The 18,800-nt window shown below is 45.2% G+C and overlaps 1 pseudogene; it reads right to left on the minus strand.

Moving 5' to 3' along the window:
• Nucleotides 1-2,391: 2,391 nt before the first annotated feature.
• On the minus strand, nt 2,392-6,615 carry LOC149462535 (uncharacterized; annotated as a pseudogene).
• Nucleotides 6,616-18,800: the final 12,185 nt, after the last annotated feature.

An 18,800-nucleotide genomic window follows, 5' to 3' on the forward strand; every position in this document is an offset into this window, starting at 1 on the left:
AAGGCAATGGCATAGTGTGCTAGTATGCATCACATACTAACACATTGTGAAATATTTATCTTAGAACGAAGCCCTCCATCGGTGCGCTGTCACTGCTGACAGGGCTCCCGTCTTCCTTCAGGTTCACTGGCTTTGGTCCTTTCAATGACTGAGCCGTGATGACGTCACCCCCACACAGGAGTCACAGTTTATGGCACAGATCTCTGAAAGGATGACATGCTGTGCTGTCCCTTCATAGTGCATGCAGCAGGGAGGTCACTGGCTGCATCCAATGTGAATATCTCCTAAACACCGCAAGTTTAGGAGATATTCACTGTACCTATGGGTAAGCCTATATTATATCCCTCCCCACACCCACCTTCGTTTCTCATAGAGGAGTAGAGAAGATTTCCTTCCCAGTGGGCGCTCTTACTGATAACTGGTCAGTGGAGGAAGGGGGGTGAATTATCTTCTGCATTTAATCCCGCTACCCCCCCAAACCCCCTGAGATCCTCCAACCAGCTGCAGATCCCCTAGTCTTCAGTGCCCCCAACCTCTCACAGTGCTCCCAGGCTTCCTGGGAGCCCTCAACGTCCCACAGTGCTTTGCCGCTTTCCACAGTACCCTTAGCCTGCTGCAGAGCCTCTAGCCCCAAATGGAATCCCCAACCTCCAATAGTGTCCTACAAGGACCCCCAGTTCCTGCAGTGCCCCTTGGGAAGGCTCCAGTCCATTCCAGAGGCTCTCTGCTCTGTTTGTTCTGTGAGTTAGTTGTTTGTGATGTGTCCTCAGACTGCATGTGTTGTTCCTGTGTGTGTTAAATTTATTATTACACAGTATTTATATAGCGCTAAAAGGTTCGCTCAGCGCTGTACATTATAGTGGGGGACAGAACATGAGACAATACAGTAACAATACAATACACGAGGGGTTCAAGGGCCCTACTCTTTCGAGCTTACAATCTAGGAGGGAGGGGATAGTGGTAAAGGAGGAAGTGGCTGTGGGGAATGGAGTGGTAGGAGGAGTGGAGGAGATCGGCTGTTAGGTGAGGGTGGGGTAGGCTTCCCTGAAGAGATGGATTTTCAGGGTGCGCCTAAAGGTGAGGAGGGTAGGTGACAGTCTGATGGATTGGGGTAGTGAGTTCCAGAGGATGGGGGAAGTCCTGGAGAAGTCCTGCAGTCGGGCGTGGGAGGTGGAGACCAGGGAGGTAGAAAGTAGGAGGTCTTGTGAGGAGCAAAGAGTACGGGTTGGGTGGTATTTGGGTATCAGGTCGGTGAGGTAGTTTGGGGCGGCGTTATGAATGGTTTTGTATGTCTGTGTTAGTAGTTTGAATTTAATGCGTTAGGCAATCGGAAGCCAGTGGAGGTAATGACAGAGGGGGGTGGCAGAAGAGGTGCGGTTGGTAAGGTGGATGAGTCTGGCCGCTGAGTTCAGGATAGACTGAAGCGGGGATAGTCTGTGATGAGGTAGGCCGGTGAGAAGAGAGTTGCAGTAGTCCAGACGTGAGATAATAAGGGAGTGAACGAGTTGTTTAGTAGTATCTGGGGTTAGGAACGGACGTATTTTGGAGATGTTGCGGAGGTGGAGCCTGCATGAGTTTGCCAACTATTAAACATGGGGTTGGAAGGACAGGTTTGAGTCTAGAGTGACACCTAGCACTTTGGTTTGCGGGGTGGGACTTATGATTGCTCTTACCTGTAGGTGCTCTATGTGCATGCAATTACGGCCAGGTCAAGGGCCGGGACAAGGGGGGTCAGAAGGAACAGGAGCCTTTAACACTTCAGGAGGGGACACAGGTGGAGCGAAGTGACACCATAGACAGTCCCTAAAGTCGATGCCCAGCAGGGATGATGACATGACATTGCCAAAGCACCTTGCTGAGTGGCAGCGGGGTTCCAAGTGCTGAAGCGTGGACCTGGCCTTTCCCTTCCATCTAGGAACAGCTAAAGTGTCATTTTTAGGTGTCAAGTAGGCAAGGTGTACATAAAGCCCAACTTTCCAAGATGAGAAAGAGGGATACCTTTTGGCACAAAGTCTGTAGGCAGAGGACACTAACCTACCCCACCCCCAGTTACAGAGACCACAAAGAGATAATAAGCAAAAAATTATTGTTTTTCAACGATGCATAGTTACATAATAGATAATGTAGGAAAAAAGATACAGGTCCATCCAGTCCAACCTGTGTGTGTGTGTGTGAGTGTTTGTGCGTGTTATTTTGTGACTTCTAATATGCATACCTCTGTATGTTATGCACAAGGCATCTAGCAGTTTTTTGATGTTGTCTACACTCCCAGCTGAAACCATTACCTGGGGAAAGGAGTTCCACATGTTTGTTGTTCTAACCATAAAGAACCCCTAGGCAAGTTAAGATTAAAAGCTAAGTTCACATTCTTTAAAAAATAGTCAATGTAGTCTAGTGGCCCCAGAAACTGTGTAGCTTTGTAAAACATTCATAAATTTTATTGTCATACCTGTAGGCCATGTCACGTACCTGGTTGGGGAACATGACGTGGAGAGGAGGCATCCTCTTACTAATCTCGCTCGGAGCCCCTGATAGTAGGGACAGAGAGCGCCAAGCCAGGAGTGGCACAAGTGCCGGGTGGGTCTGGAGAAGATGGTAGGCAGGTGAGGACTCAGAAGATCCAGAGGCAGGCAGACCAGGTGAGGATGCAGGAACGTGGGTGCAGGAGCAGGTAGGTATGGCGGCAACCAGGATACAGACCAGGTGCGGGTGCAGGAACGTAGGTGCTGCAGTAGGTAGGTATGGCGGCATCCAGGATACAGGCCAGGTGCAGATACAGGAAAGTATGTGCAGCAGTGTCAGACAAGGCGTGTTAGGATCAATCGAGTGGATCAGGTACAAGGGAGCAGGCAAGCGGATAAGCCGGGTCAGTGCAGGAGGAGTTCTTTCTTAGTCAGGGTCAGATACAGGCAACAGAATCAGGTTATGGAGTACAGGACATTATAGACCAGAAGGCATAGGCTAAACTGTGTTGGTGATTTAAATAGCCCCCCTTGCCGTGACATGTATGTTAGTGCGCATGCGTGCAACCGCACGCTCCCATGCATGCGCACTCACACCGCCGCGGCTGACAGGGATCCGGTGCCGGCGCACAGCTGCATGTCGGCGAGGGAGCGATCCTTGACAGTGCCCCCTCTCTAACGGCAGCCTCTGGATGCCCAACTGGGCCATCTTCTCTGGATGCCTGCGTCTAAATGCCAAGATTAAGTCTTTAGCGTGGATGTTGGATTCCAGTTCCCATGAATTGTCTTCAGGTCCATATCCTTTCCATTTAATTAAATATTGGAGCTGGTTCCTCCTTTTCCTACAGTCAATAATTGTCTCTACCTCATATTCCTCTTTGCCGTTGATGACCACTGGCTCAGGTGGCCCCTATTCCCGACCTGGAAAGGGGTTAGATACTGAAGTTTTGAGCAATGATACATGAAATACAGGGTGAATCCTTAGTGATTCTGATAATGTAAACTCGTATGCTACGTCATTAATCCTCCTTTTTACTAGGAAAGGTCCCACAAACTTGGGGCTTAGCTTCTTTGAAGGACACGTCAACCTTAAATTGGCTGTTGACAATCATACTTCCTTGCCAGGTTCTAGGACCAGGTCCCCTTTCCTTTTCCTGTCAAATAATTTTTTGTTGTCTAACTGAGCCTTTGTGATTGTCTCCTGTAGCACCTTGTTGTTCTGCTGAAGAAATTCAAAAGTGTCTTGGACCACTGGAATTGATGATTCAGGCACTAAATTGGATAGGAATGCAGGATGGAATCCATAGTTAGAGAAAAAGGGAGACTGTTTTGTGGCCGAGTGTTTTGAATTATTATATAAAAACTCGGCCAAGGGTAAAAGTGATACCCAGTCATCTTGGGAGAAAGATATAAAACAGTGAATGTATTGCTCCAAGGTCTGGTTGGTTCTTTCCGTTTGGCCGTTGGTCTGAGGGTGATAAGCGGAACAGAATGAGTCCCATTTTCAACTTCTCACAGTGCTTTCCAGAACTTCAAAGTGAATTGTACCCCTCGATCCGAGATGATGTTCCCTGGAACACCATGGAGCCTCACCATCTCTCTTATGAAGATATGGGCGATCTCTGCTGCAGACAGTATGCCCTTCATGGCAATAAAATGGGCCATCTTAGAAAAACGATCCACTATGGCCAAACATCCCTCTGATGGTGGCAGTTCTAAAACGAAGTCCATTGATATCATTTTCCACGGTCGATCAGGGACCGGTAGGGGCCTCAATAATGCCCAGGTCTTGCTTCTGTTGCACTTGTTCCGTATTCATGTGGGGCAGGAATTTACATAAGCTTTGCAGTCCTTCTCCCACTCAGGCCACCAGAACAGGCGCTGCACTAGGTCTAAGGTTTTGTGGACCCCAAAATGTCCTGCCAGCGGATGGTCATGACATAACCCTAAAATTGCCAATCGGGTAGTTTCTGGTGCAAAGATCTTGTCTCCTGACCATAGTAAACCTTTTCTAGTGGATAGAGTTACTCCTGGTGGAGAAGGAGCCGCTAAAGATGCCTGCTGGATCTGTGAAAAAAGATCTGGTTGTAAGAGACAGAAGTTGCCTGTTGAGAGCATTGTATTAGGGGTAGGAGGAATGCTTAGGATCATTGAACATTCTAGACAGGGCATCAGGTTTGATATTCTTAGAGCCTGGTCTATAGGTAATGTGAAATATGAACCTTGAGAAAAAAAGTGCCCATCTGGCTTGTCGGGGTTTTAGACGTCTCGCAGTCTTCAGGTACTCCAGATTCTTGTGATTGGTATAGATCAGAATGGGGTGTGCTGCTCCCTCTAAAAGGTACCTCCATTCCTCCAAAGCTGACTTGATGGCCAGTAATTCTCGGTCCCCCACATCGTAGTTTCTCTCCGCATGTGTCAGGAATGGACTCGCCAATAGTGGTGGGACTCACCTGTCTTGTGGGTTGCAGTACCAGGACTGGCCAGCGGGTGCTCTCAGCAACCAGAGGCTCACTCCTGCAGTCAGCCAAAACACCTGAGGCTGATTGCAGAAGGTGCATCTAAGGAATGGCCAGACTTGCATTCAGGGCCTTGGTGTATGTTTCCCAAGAGCCCCTGTACCTGCATCCTGTCTGCTTCCTGTCTGATCCTGCTTGATCCCTGACTCTGATTGAACTCCGCCTGTCCTGACCTCTGCTATTCCTGACCACTCTCCAGTCTGCTCCTTTGGTACCTTGTCTGCCTGATTGTTCCAGACCCGGCCCATCTGATTACGCTCTGCCTGCTCCTTTGTACCTTGCCTGCCCGTTTGCTACCAACCCGGCCTGCCCGACTACGCTACTATTGTTCTTTTGTTATCTGTTGGGGGTTTTGGTTTGGTTTGTTTGCACTGTGTTTATGTTTAGCCTTGCACTGCGTTTATGTATTGATTAGTCTTAAATAAATTATATTGTTTATACTATATCTGAAGCCTGCGTTTCCCTGTGTCAGTCCACACACCTCTGGTCATACCCGGAGCCCTGACATTAGGGGATAGCTTACGGGAACAAAAGGCGACTGGATGAAGCAAGAGTTTCAGGCCTTGCCACTGTGATAGGATGGCCCTAACAGCATTCCCTGAGGCATCTGCCTCTACCACAAAGGGTATTGCTGGATCTGGATGGCTTAATGTGCGTGCTATAGTACAAAGTCCCTTTAATGAGTCCAAAGTGTTTTGGGCTTCTGATGTCCAACAGAATCGGACTCCTTGTTTGGTCAGTTGTTTGATAGGAGTGATGATAGCTGAGAATCCTTTGATGAATCTCCTGTAAAAGTTTGCGAAGCCAATTAAGCGTTGTATTCCTTTTCTATCAGATGGTGCAGGCCATTCCAGGATGGCAAAAACTTTTGGGGGATCCATTTTGAAGCTTTCAGTGGATATAATCAATCCTAAGAATTGAATGCACTGGCATTCAAACTCGCATTTTTTCGTATAGTCCATGTAGTCTGAGGCGACCGAGGACCTTCTGCACATGTCCTCGGTGAAGTTCAAGGGATGCGGAAAAGATCAGAATGTCATCAAGGTACGCGATCCCAAAAATATCTAAAAAGTCTCTGAAAATGTCATTTACCAGGTGCTGAAAGGTTGCAGGGGCATTACATAGTCTGAATGGCATGACTAGGTACTCGAAAATGCCCAAATCTGGTACAGAAGGCCGTCTTCCACTCATCTCCTTCCCGGATTCGTACGAGATTGTATGCCCCTCTTAATTATAGCTTGGTAAATATGGTTGTGGACCTGAGCCTCTGGAATAGTTCTGGGACTAATGGCAGAGGATCTCTGTTCTTAATCTTAATGTTGTTCAACTCGCGGTAGCCCACACATGGACGGAGGGAATGATCTTTCTTTTCTACAAAAAAGATACCTGCACCTGCTGGTGAGGTGGAGGGGCGGATGAGCCCTTTTTGAGATTATCATCGATGTAGTCTTTCAGTGCTTCCAACTCAAGCTCTGACAGTGGGAAGATCCAATCGAAGGTGATCTCAGCCCCGGGTAGAAGTTCAATTGGGCAGTCATAGGGTCTGTGAGGTGGAAGACTGTCTGCACCACTTTTACTAAAGACATCCAGAAAGTTATGGTAGGTTACAGGAATGATTTGGCCTACCTCGGCATCATTGTCCATACATATTAGGGGCACGGGTTGAGCAGGACTTTGGGGCAAGCAGTGGTCATGGCAGTAGGCCGATTGAAAGTCCACTTCACCAGATACCCAGTTCACGCAGGGATTATTATGGGTCTGTAATCATGGGATCCCCAAGATGATTGGAAACAGTGGTGATGCAATAACATCCAGGCAATGTAGTGGCTAGATGGAGATACTACCACGGGTAGTGGGCTAGTCTCCTGTGTGACTGCCCCAGACTTAATATTGGATCCATCAGCCAAGTATACAGTCAGTGCTTGAGTTTTGGCCTTTAAGGGTATCTGATGTTGAAGGGTGAAGGTTGAGTCGATAAAGCAACTGCAGGCCCCCGAAATCAATGATAGCGGGCACTGGCAGGGTTCTTCTCGGAAACTGGAGTGAAAGGGAAATGGTAAGGTGAGCAGGGTTGATGGTTGCAGTTGATAGTTTAGCAGGCAGGGTGGTCAGAGACTTAAGTAGCTTTGCAAGACAGTTTCGTACATAACAGCCGGATTCTCCGCAATAGAGGCACAGGTTACCCTGTCGGCGGCGTTGTCGTTCCTCCGGGGTAAGTGAGGTTCGTAGCAACCCTATTTGCATGGGTTCGGATTCTTCAGCACTGGGTGTAGCAGGACTAGTTGGTACCATATTCGCTAGAGGTGATACCCTGGGTAGCATCCACATAGGGTGAACTTGGCCAGCGGACCTTTCAAGCCTTCGTTCCCTAAGCTGGCGGTCAATTTGGATAGCCAGGTTAATGAGCTCTTCCAGTATGTTACATACCCCGGCTCGGGCTAGCTCATCTTTAAGGAGTTCAGCAAGGCCTAAGCGGAACTGATAGTGTAGGGCAGCATCATTCCAATTGGAGCGCCTAAACTCTGTTACATAGTCCTCAGCTGCCCTGCGACCCTGCTGAAGAGAATAGAGTGCTGCTTCTGCTGATGCAGATCGCTGCAGATCATCATAGAACTGAGCCATAGTCTCAAAGAAGCGATTCTAGGAAGTTAAGTTGGCGTCTTCCTTTTCCAGCAGATGGTGGGCTCATGCCTGTGGTTCGCCCTGGAGGAATGATATCACGAACCCCACCTTGGTTGCCTCTAGAGGTTGTAATGTGAAATACAGCTCACAGGCATTGCGGAATGCCCTGAATTTGTTGCGATCACCAGAAAACCTTTCATGTGTGGGAATCCTAGGCTCTGGGGGCAGCATCATCACTGTCGGATTCATCATAGCTCCTGAAGCAACAGTTGGGGCAGATGTCGCTGTGGTGCTGGCAGAAGGTGCAGGTGCAGATAGAGTCTGAAAATGATGCAGACCCTTGACGGCTTGTGTCAGTACTGCAATGTGCTGACAGATCTCTTCTAGAGGAGAGGTTCCTCTCTCAGGCTCCGACATGGCTTTATGGTACTGTCACGTACCTGGTTGGGGAGCCTGACGTGGAGTCCTCTTACTACTCCCGCTCGGAGCCCCTGATAGTGGGGCAGAGGACACCGAGCCAGGAGTGGCACTAGTGCAGGGTGGGTCTGGAGATAATGGTAGGCAGGTGAGGACACAGAAGATCCGGATGCAGGCTAGGTGCAGATGCAGGAACGTGGGTGCAGCAGCAGGCAGGTATGGTGGCAACCAGGATACAGACCAGGTGCGGAGGCAGGAATGTGGGTGCAGCAGCAGGTAGGTATGGCGGTAACCATACCTCCATGCTCCACCTCAAAGCTTATACATCTCACCCTCACTGCTACCATCTCCCTACTACTGCTCTCGTCACTTCCTGCTGATACTTTACTCACCTGCTGACCCAAACACCAGGGCTGGAAGGCATGTACACTCGTATACATCCCGCTCCCATCTTACTTTCATAACCCTCCTTCTTCTCCTAACCTCTGGGGATATCTCCCCAAACCCTGGTCCTCCACTATGTCACCCCCACACCAGGCACCCTCTTTTTTCCAGGAATAGCCGCAATCCGCTCAATTTAGCTGTGCTGTCGGGGAGGGAGTAATCCCTGACAGGCCATTTGTGCCTCCTTGAAAGCCTAGCCAAAAAAATTCCCAGTCAACAGCCCCCACATCCTTCCTTGTTAGGATGGGAAAACCAATTCTTTTCCCATTCTAGCAACTAGGCAGGACAGTGGGATTGTCAACAGGGAGTTTTTCGAAAAGGCTTCTGAAGGGGTACAAATGGCCTACAAGTATGACAATAAAATGAATGAACAGTTTACAAAACTGCTAAATTTTTAAGGCCTACTGGGACCCCTTGACTGCATAAGTTATTTTCTGGAAAAGGTTAACTTGGCCTTTTAATCTCTTTTCCTCCAACCTCAAATTCTGTTCATGTGTCCTCACCAGGGACCTTATATTAAACAGTTTGTTACCCTCACTGTGGTCATCATTGATTAATTTGTAGATAGCTATAGCTCTTCTTAAATGTATCTTTAAGGTGAAAAAATATAATTTACCTAAACGTTCCTCATAACTGAGGTCTTCCAGCCTACTAATTATTGAGTTGCCATTCAATAAGCAGATTCCAATTTAGAGACATTGTTTGTAAGAGCCTGGATCAGAACCTGTGACCTCTGTGATATCTGGCTGTGGCCCTTCAAACTGTGCTATCTGAGATGTTGAACAGCTCCCTGTCTGATCTCCCATTTTCCTGTCCTTCAGACTTTAGGAGGCCGGACTGTGGCCATTGGGAGCAGAAAAGGTCCCAACATCAGTTGGAAAAACAATGTCCCAACATTGGTGTCATTGGGAATAATTGTGCCTCATTATTGGAATCATTGGCCCCGTCATTGGGAGAAATTGTGCCCCTTCATTTGTTTTAGGTGGTGGGAATTATGCCTCATTGTTGGTGTCAGTGGGTGAAATAGTGCCCCAAGGGCTGGATGAAAGCAAGAAAAGGGCTGCATCTGGTCCCTGGGCCACAGTTTGGAGACCACTGTCCTAAGACAATCTTGCCTGGTCTTATTTTTGCTTAATGTTGAACTCTTTGATCCTCCAATTATGTTCTTGATTTAAGTCATGTGTCTGTATTTACTGTTTGCCAGATTATTGTGATATTTCCAGCCAATATCTTGATTCTTTGCATAGCTGCACTACCATTTGTTATCAACCCTGGTACTAATAGGTAGTAAAACCCATCGTCACCATCAGGAACTCTGGTGAATACCAGGTAGTACTTAGACTCCATACCTTGGGTGAGCCTGTATCATCCACCAGGGTGACCTGCTTGTACACTTATACAGCTGGTTGATGGAAGCCTCTATAGTAACAGCTACTGGTCTCTAAGCCGGATCCCTAACATCCTTTTTGTTGACTGGTGACCAGAACTATATGTACAAAATGTCAGAATAACAAATTCTAAATCTAGAGGTTGGGTGAAAGGTTTAGAGTAGTATAACACTTTTGCTAGTCAAATAAAACATTTATAGAGGTCTATAGGTGTCAAGAATACTGACTTCATTCCAGTGCTCAAAGAAATGCATATGTGCACAGAATAGCCCACTACGACCATTAGTGTGCTCATGAGTATGAGCATGCACATTTGAATATACTTGGGCATGCAGTAGCCAAGTTAAAGCTTAGGATCATTATTGAGTGGTCATCAACTCCTTTTGCCTGTGACTTGATCCCATGCTTAAGGCTGTGTTCTGACCCGGCTTGTCTGGCTCTTGCGCCTGAAAGTCTGTTGCTGACTCTGGCTTGTGACTCAACTGTGCCTCCTGCCTTCTGTTCTGGTACCAGTAAGGACCTTGGCCTGGCACTGAATCTTCTCCTGGTTCCCAATTCTGTACATCTGCTGCCCAATTGTTGCCAGCTTCTGACCACACATCTGAGATCCTGCATCTGTCTTCAGCTCCACATCTACTACAAGATATCCTAGCCTGGATCTCCTACTGGCACCCATGCCATTCTGTGCCCTGTCATACCCTGTCATCAACCCCAGAGGATATAGTACAAGAGGTGTAAGGGATGCCCTCTTGACAACTCGGCCTCTACCAGGTTTACGACAATAGGTCAGAACAAAAAGTGAAGCAATTGAGGAGGAAAGAGGGACAGAGAGAGCTTGATGGACTGACCATCAAATAATGGACATCTGGGAACAATGAATGTATTCTGCATAGTGGTTTAGTTACCGTACTTTGGTTATATCTATGTTTCTCAACAGTCATGCCTTTTGGGAGATACAGAAAAGTTTTCACTCTGCCCATAGTGCTTCTAGAAAAGTGTTCATTTACAGGTATATCCATAACTTGCTTACTCAGTTGTTTCTATTTCCGTTTATTTGAATTCATTCAGAATTATGTATTACCATTTTTCCCGATACAGGTAATTGCTTGTTTTCAAAATTCACATAATATTTTCTTCACAATAAAACAAAATGATTGTCCTTTTTTGCTGTAAGCATCCAGATTTCTTTTCTGCACAGCAAAAAAAAAAAAAAGCGCTTTAAAGGTTACAATGAGTTATCAGTGGGAAACATGCAATTACATTAGGCATCCACGTGTCTTGATAGAAAAATAGCATCGTACTGAGATCCATTTAAATGTCTTCCATTCAGTTGCTTTTCACGGTTTTCCGACCAAAACATGGACGTTATTATTTGTGAAGGTAAATAATAATGATACAAACGCTTGAAGAAAATGTTATGATGGTGACTTATAAGGAAATGCCACCGTTCCAGGGAAGATAACAAAAAATTAATTTTATTTAAATATGCTGCATTTTAAAAAGACTCCAGGCTTTATATAATTTAAAGTGGTTGTAAAGCTTCAGTTTTTTTTTTAAATACCAAACATGTCATACCGACCTGCGCTGTTCAATGGTTTTGCGCAAAGCAGCCCGATCTTCCTCTTCTCAGGTCCCCCGCCGATGCTCCTGACTCCTCTGCCACTGTCGAGTGCCCCAGAGCACTCGTGCATGCTCACTCCTGAACCGGACCTGTATGCCCATTAGACATATAGAGAGCGACTCAGCCCAACCCACTGCTCCCTCCTTACAGCTATGGTTGACAACAGCAGGAGCCAATGGCTCCTGCTGCTACGTAACAGCCAATGAGGAGAGGGCCACCCAGGAGAGCTGAGGCTCTTGTGCACAGTACTGGATCATGATCAGGCTTAGGTAAGTATTGGGGGCTGGGGGAAATGCACATAGAAGGTTTTTTACCTTCATGCATAGAATGCTTGAAGCTTAAAAAACCTTCAGCTTTTAGAACCACTTTAATTCATCATATAATTATGTGTCTACAATCTTCTCTGCTTCTGGTTTTATTTAGGCTGAAACTGCAGGCAGAGAGACAGCTGAAACACATATGTGGGAACCGAACTTCCTGCCAGAAGATTTGTCGTTCTGTTTAATGGACTGGAAAGAAGGAAGGAAGGAGGGAGAACAGGAAGGAACGGGAACAAGAAGGAAGGAATAAGAACATGAAAGTGAGAAGGAAAGAAGGGGAACAAGAAGGAAGGATGGAAGGAACAAGAATGAGAAAGAGGGAAGGGAGGGAGGGAGGAAGGAAGGAAGGAAGGAAGGAATAAGAATGTGAAATAGGGTAGGAAAGAAGGGGAACAAGAAGGAAGGATGGAACGAACAAGAATGAGAAGGAGGAAAGGGAAGAAAGGAAGGAAGAAAGGAGGAAAGGAAAGAAGGGAAGGCAGTACAAAGGAGGGAGGGGTGGAAGGGAGAAAGGAAGTAAATAAGGGGAATAAGAGGAAAGAAAGAAAAAAGAGGGAGGGAAGGGAGGGAGGAAGTAAGGATGGAAGGAAGGGAAAAAGGAAGGAAAAAAGGGGACAAGAAGGGAGGGAGAAACAAGAACAGGAAGGAAGGGGAAAAAAGATGAAAGGAAGGAACAAAAATGAGAAAGAGGAAAGAAACAAGAATGAATAGGAAAGAGGGGAGAAAAGAAGGAGGAAAGGAAGGAACGAAGAAAGAAAGGGGGAAAGGATACCAGAAATGAATAAAAGTGGAAACAGATGCATGCAAGAAAGTGGGGCAGGAAAGGAAGAATGGAAACAAGAATGGGGGATGATTCAAGGAAGCAAGGAGTCAGCAGAAAGAAAAATAAAAGGAAGGATAAGTACAGTAGATACATGCAAGGAAGCTTAGTGAAAAAATAAATTATAATGAAGTTATTTTATTATAGAAGAGGAGAAAGCAGTATAAATATAGCTATAGAAGAAGAAAGGAAGGAAAAGCACAAAAGGATAGAAGGAAGGAAATCATAGGGAGAAAGGAAATCATAAGGGAAGGTGAAAGAATATAATGAAAGAAGCAAAAGAAAGGAAAGGAAGGAAGAATGCCTTGTCTTGAAAAGAACCTTTCTTGTCTTACAAAACAATTTCTTGTTATACACAAAGAAGTTTGTTTTGAGGCCTAGGGCTTCTTTTCTCCTTAGGTACCTCCTTTCATCTTAACCAGGACATCAATCATGTTGTTCTTTTTTCTCTCTATCTTGCTCCGAGGGAAAGGAGGGAAAACAGAATGGGAGAAGGCATAAAAGCAAAAGAAAATAAAGGAAGAGGAAAAACAGAAGGAAGGAATAAAACAGAATAAAACAGAATAAAAGAATCAATACTATGGGGAGGAGAAGAGAAGAAGGAAGGATGGAAATCAGAAAGGAAGAAGAAAGGAAGCAAAAAAGGGGTAAGAAAAATAAGGAAGGAAGGATACATAATAGAAGAAAAATGGAAGGAAGCCTTGTCTTGCAAAGAACCAAGAAAGAAAAAATGGAAGAAAGAAAGACAAAGAAAGTGGGAAAGAAAGAAAGTGCAAAGAGAAGAAAGGAAGGAAGGAAAAAAAGAAGGAAGGAAGGAAAAGAAAATGGTGGGGGGAAGTGCTTTTCTGCAGTAACTGGCATTCCTTTTGAGTCCCTGTTGTATTCCATTCAGCTCAGCCCTGTTCTGCCATGTGCACACACCTCCTCTCCCACTGTTCTGTATCCTCCGCTCATACTTTCCCATGTAGATGAATCTGGTGGGTAGCCGTGTGTACATGCTGGTAGTGATGATGAATGGGCATGAGTCAGGAGAAAGCCGAGACTAGTTCAGACAGATCCTTCCCGGCTCTGCTGTCACTGTCTGGATGTGCTTTGTGAAGGGCGTGCTTCTGTTTTCTATTCCATAACTCTCTAGGAAAAAAACCTCGCCACTAATGGCTGCAATTAATAGAGCTCAATATAATGTGTCACCCTGAGCCATGCACCCCATGTGAAGTTTAGTTCTCTATCTGTAAACTCTGAATACATTCAGCACATACAAATCTCTATTTAAGCTACATTCATATATTATTTTTATTTTACACAGGTACTTATTTAGCACCGTCAATTTACATATATATTGTACATTCACATCAGTCCCTAACCCTGAAAGGGTGTACAATCTAAGGTCCCTAACTCACATTCATACATACACATACTAGGGACAATTTAGACAGGAGCCAATTCACCTACCAGCATGTCTTTGGAGTGTGGGAGGAAACCCTCGCAGGCACAGAGAGAACATGCAAACTCCAGGCAGGTAGTGCTGTGGTTGGGATCTGAACCAATGACCCGAGTACTGCCAGGCTGAAGTGCTAACCATTTAGCTACTGTACTTTTAGTAGCTAAAAGATATTGTAAAGCAGAACTCTCCTCATCTCCGCTTCTGCGACATGATCGATCAATCTTCTTCCAGGTTCCAATCTCTTTCTGTCCATTTTGATAAATCTATCTATCTATCTATCTATCTATCTATCTATCTATCTATCTATCTATCTATCTTTGAAATATGGAAGAACAACGATGGAACATTTTTATTGAATCTAATTCATAGTTGATTCTATTCATTAAATTGGCTCCCAACTAGTGTTATGGCCAGGCACTTGTCAAAGTTAATGGATCATTAATCAAAAATTGGGACACTGACATTAAAGATGTTCTAAATTAGTCGAGTCCATGAAAGTACCATTAAATGCTCAGAGGAATGATTTTGATCCTTTCTAATCTGAGTTGGAAAAAAGAATCCCCCCCATGTGTCAGTATTTTGTTGAACCACCTTTTGCTTTAATTCCAGGCTTTAGTCTGTTGGGATATGTCTTTTAGTAACTTTGTACATCGAGACTTTGCAATACTTGCCCACTCTTCTTTGCAGAACTTCTCACGTTCAGTTACATTTGGTGGCAACCATTTGTGGGCTGCAGACTTCAAGTCATTCCACAGATTTTCAATGGGGTTTGTGTCTGGGCTCTGACTAGGACAGTGGTCGGCAAGCCGCGGCTCGCGAGCCACATGCGGCTCTTTACACACTGTAATGCGGCTCTTCTGTGTGCCGGGCGCCCGCTCCCCTCCCTCCTCTCGGGCGGCCACCCCAAAAGTCAGGACTCTGCAGCTAGCCCAGCAATGGGCAAACTACGGCCCGGCGGACCTTTTAATCTGGCCCGCAGAGCGTGATCCAAAGAAAAAACAGCCAGGGCAGCGCGCTCAAATGCAATGATTGGCCAGTCTTGCTGCCACTCACATCCTGATAGCCAGTGATTGGCTGTCAGGATGTGTGTAGGCGGGGCAGCGTGACGAACGTGAGAGGAGCTAGGCTCCTCTCACAGTCCGCCCTGAAGACCGGAACGGCACGGAAACACGGCGAGAAGAACGCGCAGAGCAAAGGTAAGTGAATTGACACAGGGGGGACTTGGCTTACTACTTGCTACTTACTTACTACTACTATATGAGGGATGAATTAATATGGGGGATGAATTACTATATGGGGGATGAATTACTATATGGGGGATGAATTACTATGGGGGATGAATTACTATGGGGGATGAATTACTATATGGGGATGAATTACTATAGGGGGGATGAATTACTATGGGGGATGAATTACTATATGGGGGATGAATTACTATGGGGTATGAATTACTATATGGGGGATGAATTACTATGGGGGAGGAATTACTATATAGGGGATTAATTACTATGGGGGATGAATTACTATAGGGGGGATGAATTACTATGGGGGATGAATTACTATATGGGGGATGAATTACTATATGGGGGATGAATTACTATGGGGGATGAATTACTATATGGGGGATGAATTACTATATGAGGGATGAATTAATATGGGGGATGAATTACTATATGGGGGATGAATTACTATATGGGGGATTAATTACTATGGGGGATGAATTACTATAGGGGGGATGAATTACTATGGGGGATGAATTACTATATGGGGGATGAATTACTATATGGGGGATGAATTACTATAGGGGGGATGAATTACTATAGGGGGGATGAATTACTATGGGGGATGAATTACTATATGGGGGATGAATTACTATATGGGGGATGAATTACTATGGGGTATGAATTACTATATGGGGGATGAATTACTATGGGGGAGGAATAACTATATGGGGGATTAATTACTATGGGGGATGAATTACTATAGGGGGGATGAATTACTATGGGGGATGAATTACTATATGGGGGATGAATTACTATAGGGGGGATGAATTACTATAGGGGGGATGAATTACTATGGGGGATGAATTACTATATGGGGGATGAATTACTATATGGGGGATGAATTACTATGGGGTATGAATTACTATATGGGGGATGAATTACTATGGGGGAGGAATAACTATATGGGGGATGAATTACTATGGGGGATGAATTACTATAGGGGGGATGAATTACTATGGGGGATGAATTACTATATGGGGGATGAATTACTATATGGGGGATGAATTACTATGGGGGATGAATTACTATATGGGGGATGAATTACTATATGGGGGATGAATTACTATGGGGGATGAATTACTATATGGGGGATGAATTACTATATGGGGGATGAATTACTATGGGGGATGAATTACTATATGGGGGATGAATTACTATATGGGGGATGAATTACTATGGGGGATGAATTACTATAAAAACTTATTGAAACTAAAAACAGTGTACCATCCTATGTATTTTCAGTTTTAAAAATGTGGCTCTCAAAATAAATTTCAATCGTGGTTTTGGCGAGATTTGGCTCAGTTGAAAAAAAAGGTTGCCCACCACTGGACTAGGCCATGCCAGGACATTCACCTTTTTCTCCTTCAACCACTATGTGGTCATTGTTTCCGTGTGCTTTGGGTCATTGTCATGTTGGAAAGTAAATCTTCCTCCCATTGACAACTTTCTAAGAGAAGGCAGCAGATTTTCCTCAAGAATTTGAAGGTATTTTGCCTCATCCATTTTTCCTTTCATCCAGTCCCAGCTGGAGCCCAGTGCTCCAGTCCCAGCTGTAGAGAAAACCCCCATAACAGGATATTACCCCCTCCACGCTTTACTGTGGAAATGGTATTATTTGGATGGTCAGCTGGATTGCACATATAGTTTAGTGTTGAAGCCAAACAACATTTTTTTAAAGGGGGGGGGTGATTTTTTTTTCTATATCCACTGTATGTATTTGGTTATATATTTACTGTCTTATTGTTTATGTATGTACAGTATGTATGTATCTATCTGTGTGTTTCTCTATTTATCTTTTACCTATGCATGAATCTATCTATCTGTAGATAGGGTTTTTGTGTATAGTTAAGGGCTTGCTAGATGGGTGTGAGTCAGCAAGGTTACTTTAGGTTACGGCTGGAGGGCTCTACAGGTCAGTCTTCTGGTACCTCCCCCTGCTCTATAGACTTGGAGGAGTTTCTATAAGCCAGTCGGTGGGGGTGAGGAGGGGCTGATCTTCAAATTTATAGGAGTCTGACCAATCCCAGGCAGGAGGCCTAGCAGTGTGGGAGATCAACCCATAAATATAAGAGAGCCTGGTCAACAGGGGAGCCAGGTGGAAGATGGAGTGAGGAAGTGCTGCTGGTTCCACCCTGGGAGGGGGCCCCCGGAGAAGAGGGGTCTATCTGCAGGCTGGGAGCTTGAATGAGGGACATCCACTGTTCTACAGTCTACAGAAAAGGACAGCCTGTCAGCAGGGTAAGACGCCAGCCTAGCATAAGGCCCGAAAGCAGCTTCACCTTTTAAAGCTACAGGAACAGGACAGTGTGAGTACCTCTACACCCCATGGACCTACAAGGGAGAGTGTAGTCTGGTGCAATACCCAACTAGTTCTCCCTGGGACAGCATTTTTATGAGTCTCGGAATCCCTTGCCCTGGGATACTCTTCACGACAGCTGGATGGATGAGGAGATTTTCATTTGGGGTCTGCAGAAGGTTCATTTATAGGGGACTAAGTGCTCCTAGAAAAGACTGTGTGCTGATCAAATTTTTATGCTTTTTGTACATATATACCCCTAGACTCCATCCAAGTTGTTTAACCCCTAATAAAACAAAAAAAAACAAGCTCATGGACTGTTTACTGACTTTGAATGCAGGAGTCAAAAATGCGTGTTTTCTGGCTGTGCAAGAAAATAGAGGGACTCAAAACCAGCGGCTCTCAAGAGGGTAGTGCTACATACAGTATATATCAATTTATCTATCTATCTATCTCACACTGCTTGTTTCTATGATTCCATTATTGCGTAGATATTATCTCCCTGGACAGCTGAACACAGTGATAAAAGAAATTATTAGAAATCCCCCCCCCCATACATCTCTTCTTAGACCCCCTCCTCAGAACCTCTCCAGGGCTGTAAAGTGCAGGATCTTCTGTGGTTTAACAGTTTCCATACAGTGTGTCAAACAGGATTAACACGTTCTGCAGATCTTGCTCAAAGGTCAAAGGGCAGACATTCAGAGGCATATACAGCTATTTCACTTCCAGGCAACTGGTGAAAGTTCAGAGCCATGAATGTGATCAAGTAAACAGCACATTCCATTAATTTTCCCTAATCTGAGTGCCCCACAGTCACCTCCATTAAAATGAGTATACACAGCTCCATAGAGGAGAAGCAGGAGGACCCTGTGAATGTACTTCCTAAATCCTGTACACTATAACCTCCTTTTCACTCTACTTCCCACATAATGAATTGCATTCAAACTTCCAAAGGAGGCTTAAATTTGATTGGTGGATGTAATAACTTCTCATTGGTTTGTATTTGAGATGAACCATGGAGGGTGTTCCAGGATCACCAGCAAATGTGCTACAGGATCACCAGCAGATGTGTTTCAGGATCACCAGCATATGTCTTCCAGGATCCATGAGTGCCCTGGTTATCTTGCATAAAATTAACATAGCAAAGAGTTCTTGGCTGCTTTT

Source organism: Staurois parvus, unplaced genomic scaffold (assembly GCF_062004578.1).
Source record: "Staurois parvus isolate SC_StPar_1 unplaced genomic scaffold, SC_StPar_1.0 ptg000173l, whole genome shotgun sequence".
In the NCBI taxonomy this organism is placed as follows: Eukaryota; Metazoa; Chordata; class Amphibia; order Anura; family Ranidae; genus Staurois; species Staurois parvus.